This window comes from Suricata suricatta, chromosome 2 (assembly GCF_006229205.1).
Source record: "Suricata suricatta isolate VVHF042 chromosome 2, meerkat_22Aug2017_6uvM2_HiC, whole genome shotgun sequence".
Classification (NCBI taxonomy): Eukaryota; Metazoa; Chordata; class Mammalia; order Carnivora; family Herpestidae; genus Suricata; species Suricata suricatta.
The window spans coordinates 97,189,284-97,197,825 of NC_043701.1; positions in this window are offsets into that span (position 1 = coordinate 97,189,284).

The following is an 8,542-nucleotide window of genomic DNA, read 5'->3' on the forward strand; positions in this document are numbered from 1 at the left end:
AAAAAAAGAAGTGGTATATACATACAATGGAATATTACTCAGCCATAAATCAGTCGGTAAGAGAAAGACAAAAACAAATGTCATTCATAGTTGGAATTTAATAAAACAAACAGGCAAAGTGAAAAGAGAGAGAGAGAGAGAAACCGAGAAATAGACTCTTTAACTATAGGGAACAAACTGATGGTTACAAGAAGCAAGGTGGCGGGGGGAGGGGGGCAGAGAGATGGGTTAAATAGGTGATGGGGATTAAGTGGTGTACTTGTGATGAGCACCAGGTGTTGTGTGGACGTGTTGGCTCACTATATTGCACATCTGAAACTAATATTACACTCTGTTAACTAATTGGAATTTAAATAAAAACTAATAAAAAGGTTTATCTTCTTACAAGTGAATTTTGAATTCTTCCTCAGTGGTGATCAGTTTCAGCCATTAGAAAACATCTCTCTTCTTACTATTCCCCCCCCCCCCCCCGGCTCTTTATCTGTAGCAGGTGATGTCATGAACTTAGTAAAAGAAGCACAGCACAGTCATTCAGCAGGCTCTCTCTGAGTCAGCAGACAGGATTCAGAACCTAGCTCACAGCTGTGTAAAATTGGGCAAGCCCTACAATCTCTCTTTCAGTACTCTTGTCTGGAAAATGAGGATATTTAACTCTATTTCATGTGATTGTTGTGAGAATTAAAAATGCATATATGTATAAATATTCTCAGCCCAGTGGCTGGCACCATTCAGTAAATGGTACATATCATCATCATCATCATCATCATCATCATCATCATCATCATCGATATAATTATATCACTGTGTTACCTTTATACCAGGAACACGAAACATGATGGTGAGGATGATTGCCATTTTTGATTACTTATTTGTGTGCTATTCCAAAGGGAAATATTTAGATTTTCATTCCTGTGAAAGATGACTCATAGTGTTCTTTCCTCAAGAACATTTGAAGGAAAAGAGTGGGAATGTGAAACAATAGTGTGCTTCATGTTAAAACACCATGTACCAAAGAATGGCAGTTATTTCTCACAAGCGCAAACTCAGAAACTTGAATCCAACTTTTTGCATTAATCCATGAGGCACGGAGGAGAGAGGAGTGTTAATTATTAAGGAGGATTTTCTCCAACACGTAAGAACAGTGACTTATCAGAGCAGCCCAGCTCACACAGATCCACTGTCATAAGCCTTTGACTGAGAATCCTGCAAAAGACACTGTAGATCCAATTGCTGTTCTTCTATCACTCCCAGAATTCAAATTTGTTCAAGTATCAGGCAGCGATATGCTCAAGGAAGGTTGATTCTGCCTCTGGGAATGAATCATAAGGAGCCAAAGCCAATCATGGTAGTCCCATTTCCCTTTATTTACATTGGTTTAAGAATGAGAATGTGGGATGCCTGAGTGTCTCAGTAGGTTAAGTGTCTGACTCTTGATTTCAACTCAGGTCACGATCCCACAGTTCATGAGTTCAAGCCCGCGTTGGGCTCTGTGCTGACAGTGTGGAGCCCATTTGGGATCTCTCTCTTCTCTCTGTCTCTGCCCCCTATGCTGCTCACACTCTATCTCAAAATAAATAAATAAACTTAAAATGTTTTTAAAAATGAGAACGTGACACAATGGAGATCAATTAATTGTAAGGAAAAACCAGCTGGGGGTTATTAAAAATATTTTCTTCCCTAGTAAAAGAGAAAGTCATATGAGAAGAAAACCCTTTCTTTTTGCTGGTACAGTCAGATGAGGGCAGAACATTTGGATCAGTGGCAGCTGTCATGTGACCACGAGAAGAAAGCCAAGAGAAATGCAGTCTAGCTGACCAAGAGCTCAAACATCCTTAAGCCTTCTGAGACCTCCCATTTGCAGACTTCTTTTTATGTAAGATAATGGACCCTTATTGTTTAGCCATGGTTAATCAGCTATTTTGTTACTTACAATCTCCTAGTTAATTCAAATCATAATCCATGTGGTTCTAAGCTGAAACCATTGATATGTGAAGTTAGGAGAGTTCCAAAGCTCTCTATTGAAAGGATATGTTATGGGGAAATACACAGTGCACAATCTAACTAGGCTCATAACAACGTATTGTCTTATGTCCCCAAATCCCCTCGTACATTAGGATAAAAAAGAATGAAAAGAAGATGACTCTAGAGTGAGACAGGTATAAACCTGAACCTTAGCTCTGCCACTTACCAGTAGTGTGAACTTTTAAGCAAATTATTTAACATCTCTGAGCCTCACTTCTGAAATTTGTCAAACAGAAAAAAAACAATGCTTACCTGGTAGTATTTCTGGTAAAGATCATATAAAATATATATAAAAAGCATTCTGTTACTTAATCTCTCTTTTGAATATGCAGACCCTGGCACATAGGAGGGCCTTAATTCGATGTCTGTAAAATTTGTTGTTTATAAACTGGGATTGATGCAAGCAATCAAGACTTACAGTCATCCCATGGACTTCATAAATACACTCCCAGGCTGCCTGCATGATTCAGTCAGTTGTGCATCTGACTCTTGATTTTGGCTCAGGTCATGATCTCACAGTACATGAGATCGAGCCCCACATCAGGCTCTGCACTGAGCATGGAGCCTGCTTGGGATTCTCTCTCTCTCCCTCTCTCTCTGCCCTTCCCACATTCTCTCTTTCTCTAAAAAATAAAATAAAATAAAATAAAATATTCTCTTCACTCTCAAATAAAAAATAAGAACTTCTAAAAATAAATAAATAAATGCACTCCCTTCCTTGCCCCTAATTTCCTCTCACTCTCTGTCTCTCTCTATCCCTCATCAATTTAGAGATAATCTTATTTAAATCCTTCATTTTTACATGCAATGTTATTAATGGCTGAAGGCATTCCCAGTCCCTCCTGCCAAGGGAAGCTCAGAGGCCTCTCCAGGATTTCGATGAATTACCACCTCAGGACTTATCAGGTCCAATCTCTAGAGGCCTGTTAAGTGCTCTATCCCCCCACATCTCATTACCACTCATGTCAAACTTGTAGCTTTCTTCAGCTTCTACAATATCAAAACCAAAATTGCTCACATACAATATTCCAGAATATAGTAGATTCCACTGAAGATTTCATGGGAAACAGGGAAGGTTTGCACTCAGGTAACCTAGGCACTTCATTCTTTTTTTTTTTTTAAGTTTTATTTATTTTTAAGACAGCATAAGTGGGGGAGGAGCAGAGAGAGGGGCCGGAGGATCTTAAGTAGGCTCTAAGCTGTCAGCACAGAGCCCTCTACACAGGGCTCACACTCATGAACTGCAGGATCATGACCTGAGCCAAAGCTGAGCATTTAACCAATTGAGCCACCCACGTTCCCCAAAAGGATTTTAAAAAGATTTTTTTTTAATGTTTATTCCTTTTTGAGAGAGAGATACAGAGTGTGAGCAGGAGAGGGTCAGAGAGAGAGGGAGACACAGAATCCAAAGCAGGCTCCAGGCTCTGAGCTGTCAGCACAACCCCGATGCAGGGCTCGAACTCACAAATGGTGAGATAACACCTGAGCCCAAGTCAGACGCCCAACAGAATGAGCCACCCAGACACCGCCCCCCCCAAAAAAGATTTTAAAGGCCCAGGGAGATATGTGAGAAACAAAATATCTTCCACTAAGAAGTTTGTAACTCAGATTATCACTCCACAGGGCATGATGCTATCAAAGTGTCTTGTTATCAAGGTGTCCCTGTTACCATAGATGCCAGCAAAGTAACAGAACAGAAGCAGTAGATGTGGTGTTTCCTTTTCATTGGAAAATCAGTTCATCTCCAGACCCTAGCAAGTCCTAGTTGGGATGGGGTTTGTTTTAAAATCTCCTAGAGGAGATAGGATAGAGGATAGGATTTGAGAAGCTGAATGATATGTATGAAATGTTTTCCATTTCTTAAAAGCCCTGAAGAATGAGAGCAGCATTAATTCTGTGACTTGTGGCTCCTACTAGAATAGTGCTCCCAATCTTTCCAGGGGCTGTCAACCAAGAGAAGAGGTGGTAGCTCCTTCTGAGGTGCTTAATGCCATAGAGCAGCTGCCCATTGTCACAAAGTTGCACAACCCATGGGGCACCTGGGTGGCTCAGTTGGTTGAGCGTCCAACTGCAGCTCAGGTCATGATCTCACAGTTCGTGGGTTCAAGCCCTGTGTTGGGCTCTGTGCTGACAGCTCACAGCCTGGAGCCTGCTTCCAATTCTGTGTGTCCCTCTCTCTCTATCCTTCCCCTGTTTATGATCTGTCTCTCTCTGTCTCTCAAACATAAATAAATGTTTAAAAAATTGAAAACAAACAAACAAAGTTGTACAGCCCAGAATCTGGCCACAGAGAGAGGGCACGGGGAATCAGGACAATGCAAATGAGACTTCTTTTGATCAGAGATCAAGGGTGGGTGATAAACATGACGAGGATTCCTATTATTCAGCCTATAATGACAGCTAATTTGGAGATGACTAATTTCTTTTTCTGTCCTATTCTTAAACAATTCTCATCACTACCTGGCTGCCCCCACCCCCAAAACACACGTACAAAAAGTTAATGACTGTGTACAAGTGAATATCAAACTTCATGTCATGTATGCCCTAGATTACTCTCTACCATGTTGCCTAAAAACATAATAGATCTGAAAGTGGAAACAAATCTGTTTTTCTGAAATATTATTCAACTTGAGCACTGACAAATACAAAGTGTCAGTGTAACAGAAGCAGGACTTTGAAACATCCACATGCCTTTCTCTTTTGCTTTTCCTAGTCCTGACTTTTCTCTTTAATGAGCTAAAAGCATTCATCTGGGTGCTGTTGGGCAGAGGATGGTAATTATGAATGAAAGAAGTAACACTCAGCTTCTGACATGTCAACTAGGATTTTGCAATGAGAAACTGTCAAGGTGAAAGAGATTTTCTATATCTCTTTGTCTCCACTTAACATGTTAGAAACTAGACTTGGCAAACCAGATCTTAGAGCTTTTCCTCCTTTGCCTATAAAACTGTGCCAAGAAACTTCATACTCTGTGGTGGAAAGAGAAGGGGATAGAAGAGAAGTAGAAGTAAAGGCTTCTCTTGTGGCCCAGGGGACCAAGAGAAGGAAAAGAGGGGTCAGAGGAAGGGAAAGGGGGACAGTGAGAAACTCATACTCCAAGTTGGTGCATTTACCTACGTGGGATTTTGGAAAAGTTCCATTGAGTGGCTTCATCTCAGCATGAGATGCCCCGGAATGATTAGGAAATTGGAGTCCAGGGGTCCCTGGGAGAAATAGGGATGGGGATGGAGACCTTAATTTGTACTCCAAACCTTCCCTTGGTAACATGGACACGGAGTTGAGAGCCAGCAGCCTGCCTTGGGACCTCTTGTAGCGGTGAGAGAGATGATCCCACAGTAGAAGTATTCAGGATGGACAGCCTGGCCAGGGACTGGCTGGGAGGAGACTTAGAAAGGTTTATACTGAGAGCCGATGTGGGGCCAAGCCAATGAGGGAGAGTCAATAGGCCTGACTGAACCAGGAAAGGATAGACAACATAGCAGCTACTGAAGTTTTTAGCCAAATCTGGATAAACTGACTAGTACAAAATCAAAAACCAGGAGAAGGCTATGGTGGCCCCTGTCCCTGCCCCATACTTTCAGATAAGAGAGCAGTGAGGCATAAAAAGGTGAGAAATCTGAGAACCTGAGAATTACCTAATGAGGTGGCTTAAATGACTGGATCAGAATACACTTTAAACCAGATTAAATTCAATTTGTTTGGTTTTGTTTTATCTCTCCCACCACCTACCAGGCTACAAGACCAAACAGCTATACACAAAATAAAGAAACTAAATCTCTTCTAAATGTCTGTGTCATGAGTAATTTTGCAATCTTGCTTCAAAAACACTAAGATCAAATAATGTTAAGTTCACATCACATTACATTTGACCCCAGAAAAGTAATCTTTCACTACTCGGAACCTTGCTATAGATAAAGTCTTATATTTATGAGAGGATTTTGTGCATAGAAGATGATAACTACTATTTGTGCTTTGGTTTAATATCCAATATTTTGATCTAATATATGTAGTAAGTGTGGTTATATTATTTGCTCAGAATTCTCCTGCCCTCTCCCTGTTGCCAAGATTCACTATAAACAGAGCATTCTTCCCTACCTGTTCTACACTGGCCTTGGCCTTGTGACTTGCTTTAGACAATGGAATGTGGGCAGAAAAAGGAGCCTGTCAGTTTTGAGCCAAGGAATTAAGGCAGTCACATGTTTCCACTCTATTCTCCGCCATTTCTGCTATTTGCCTTAGGAAAAGCCCTGAGTAGCTAATTGTCCACACAACAAAAACACACGAAACATGTCTAAACTCAACTCACAGTCTGAAGGAGAGCCACCCAGCCCAACTGCAGACCATGAATATGAAATAAGTGATCGGGGGGTTGCATTTTATTTTTTATTTTTTTAATGTTTATTTACTTTTGAGAGACAGAGACAGAGCACAAGCAAGGGAGGAGCAGAAAGAGAGGGAGACACAGAATCTGAACCACGCTCCAGGCTCTGAGCTGTCAGCACAGAGCCCAGCATGGGGCTTGAACCCATGTACTGTGAGATCATGACCTGAGCTGAAGTCCGACGCTTAACGGACTGAGCCACTCAGGCGCTGCTGGGGTTTGCATTTTATACATCAGTGTTGCAGGAGAAAACTGATGTATTAAACATTTACCATTTAAGTATTAGGTGACCAACATTATCCTAAACATTTGCACACAATTCATACAACTGATAAAATGACAGGTGTAAGAGGTTAAAATTTTCCAGATATTCAAACTCTGGCTATAAACTTATTCAGTTATACTCTCTAAATAATCACTTAAAATCACACATTGATTACCAGCACTGCAGGGTTTGGGTAGTCAAGTGATTGCTTCTCAATTGGATTTGGATTACATAGTCCAAATGATTCTACCCCAAACCACTAGTTATTAAATTAAACCTTTATTATATAGATCCTCCTCAACTTATAATGGGGTTACACCTCAAAAATATCATAAGTCAGGGGCGCCTGGGTGGCTCAGTCGGTTAAGCATCCAGCTTTGGCTCAGGTCACGATCTCGCGGTTCATGGGTTCAATAGCCGCGTCCGGCTCTGTGCTGACAGCTAGCTCAGAGCCTGGAGCCTGCTTCAGATTCTGTATCTCCCTCTCTCTCTGACCCTCCCCTGCTCCTGTTGACTCTCTCTCTCAAAAATAAATAAAAAACATTAAAAGATTTAAAAAATATATCATAAGTCAGAGGCTCCAGGGTGGCTCAGTCAGTTAAGTGTCCAACTCTTGATCTTGGCTCAGGTCATGATCTCATGGTTAGTGAGTTCAAGCCCCATATCGGCTCTTCACTAACAGTGCCGAGCCTGCTTCAGATTCTCTCTCTGTCTCTCTCTCTGTCTCTGTCTCTCTCTCTCTCTCAAAAATAAATAAATATGCTTAAAAAATCATAAGTCAAAAATGTGTTTAATACACCTAGTCTACCAAACAGCATAGCTTAGCCTAACCTACTTTACACATACTTGGAACACTTAACATTAGCCTACCATTGGGCAAAACCATCTAGCAGAAAGCCTATGTTATAATAAAGTGTTGATCTCATGTAATGTATTGACTACTGTATTGAAAGTGAAAAACAGAATTACCTACAGGTCAGAATAGTTCTAAGTATATCATTCGTTCACCTTTGTGATTGCATGGCTGACTGGGAGCTGCTGGGAGCTACCACTGCTCAGCATCGTGAGACAGTATTCTATCATATCACTAACTGAGGAAAAGATCAAAATTCAAAACTTAAAGTTTTTGCAATTTTTACTAAATTCATATCACTTTTGCATGATCATAAAGTCAAAAACATGAGTCAAACCATCATAGGTCAGAAATTATAGTTAAAACTCACTTTTACTTTGAGTTAATTGCTTTACCTATAGATATGAATTTTTTGATTCAGAGTCTCTCTACAAAATGGTACATTCTTTCATGTTTTTTTTTAATGTTTTTTATTTATTTTTGAGAGACAGAGAGGGACAGTGCAAGCAGGGGAGGGTCAGAGAGAGAGATACGGAATCCAAAGCAGGCTCCGGGCTCTGAGGTAGCTGTCAACGCAGAGCCTGAAGCAGAGCTTGAACCCAGACACCGTGAGATCATGACCTGAGCCGAAGCCAGATGCTTAATCGATGAGCCACCCAGGCACCCCTGTTTTCTTTTTTTTTCTTTTTAACGTTTATTCATTTTTGAGAGACAGAGCACAAATGAGGGAAGGGCAGAGAGAGAGGGAGACAGAATCTGAAGCAGGCTCCAGTCTCTGAGCTGTCAGCACAGAGCCGGATGTGGGGCTTGAATCCAAGAACCGTGAGAAAATGACCTGAGCCAAAGTTGGATGCTTAACTGGCTGAGCCACCCAGGCGCCCCCTGGTAGTTTTATTTTTAAGGTTAACAACATAGAAATAAGAACACTTATACACTTTATAAACAGACTGTCAGGAAAAATTGTGAGACTTTGAAAAATAAAAATTATTGGCTGTCCAATCTAGTATAATTTTTCAAGTTG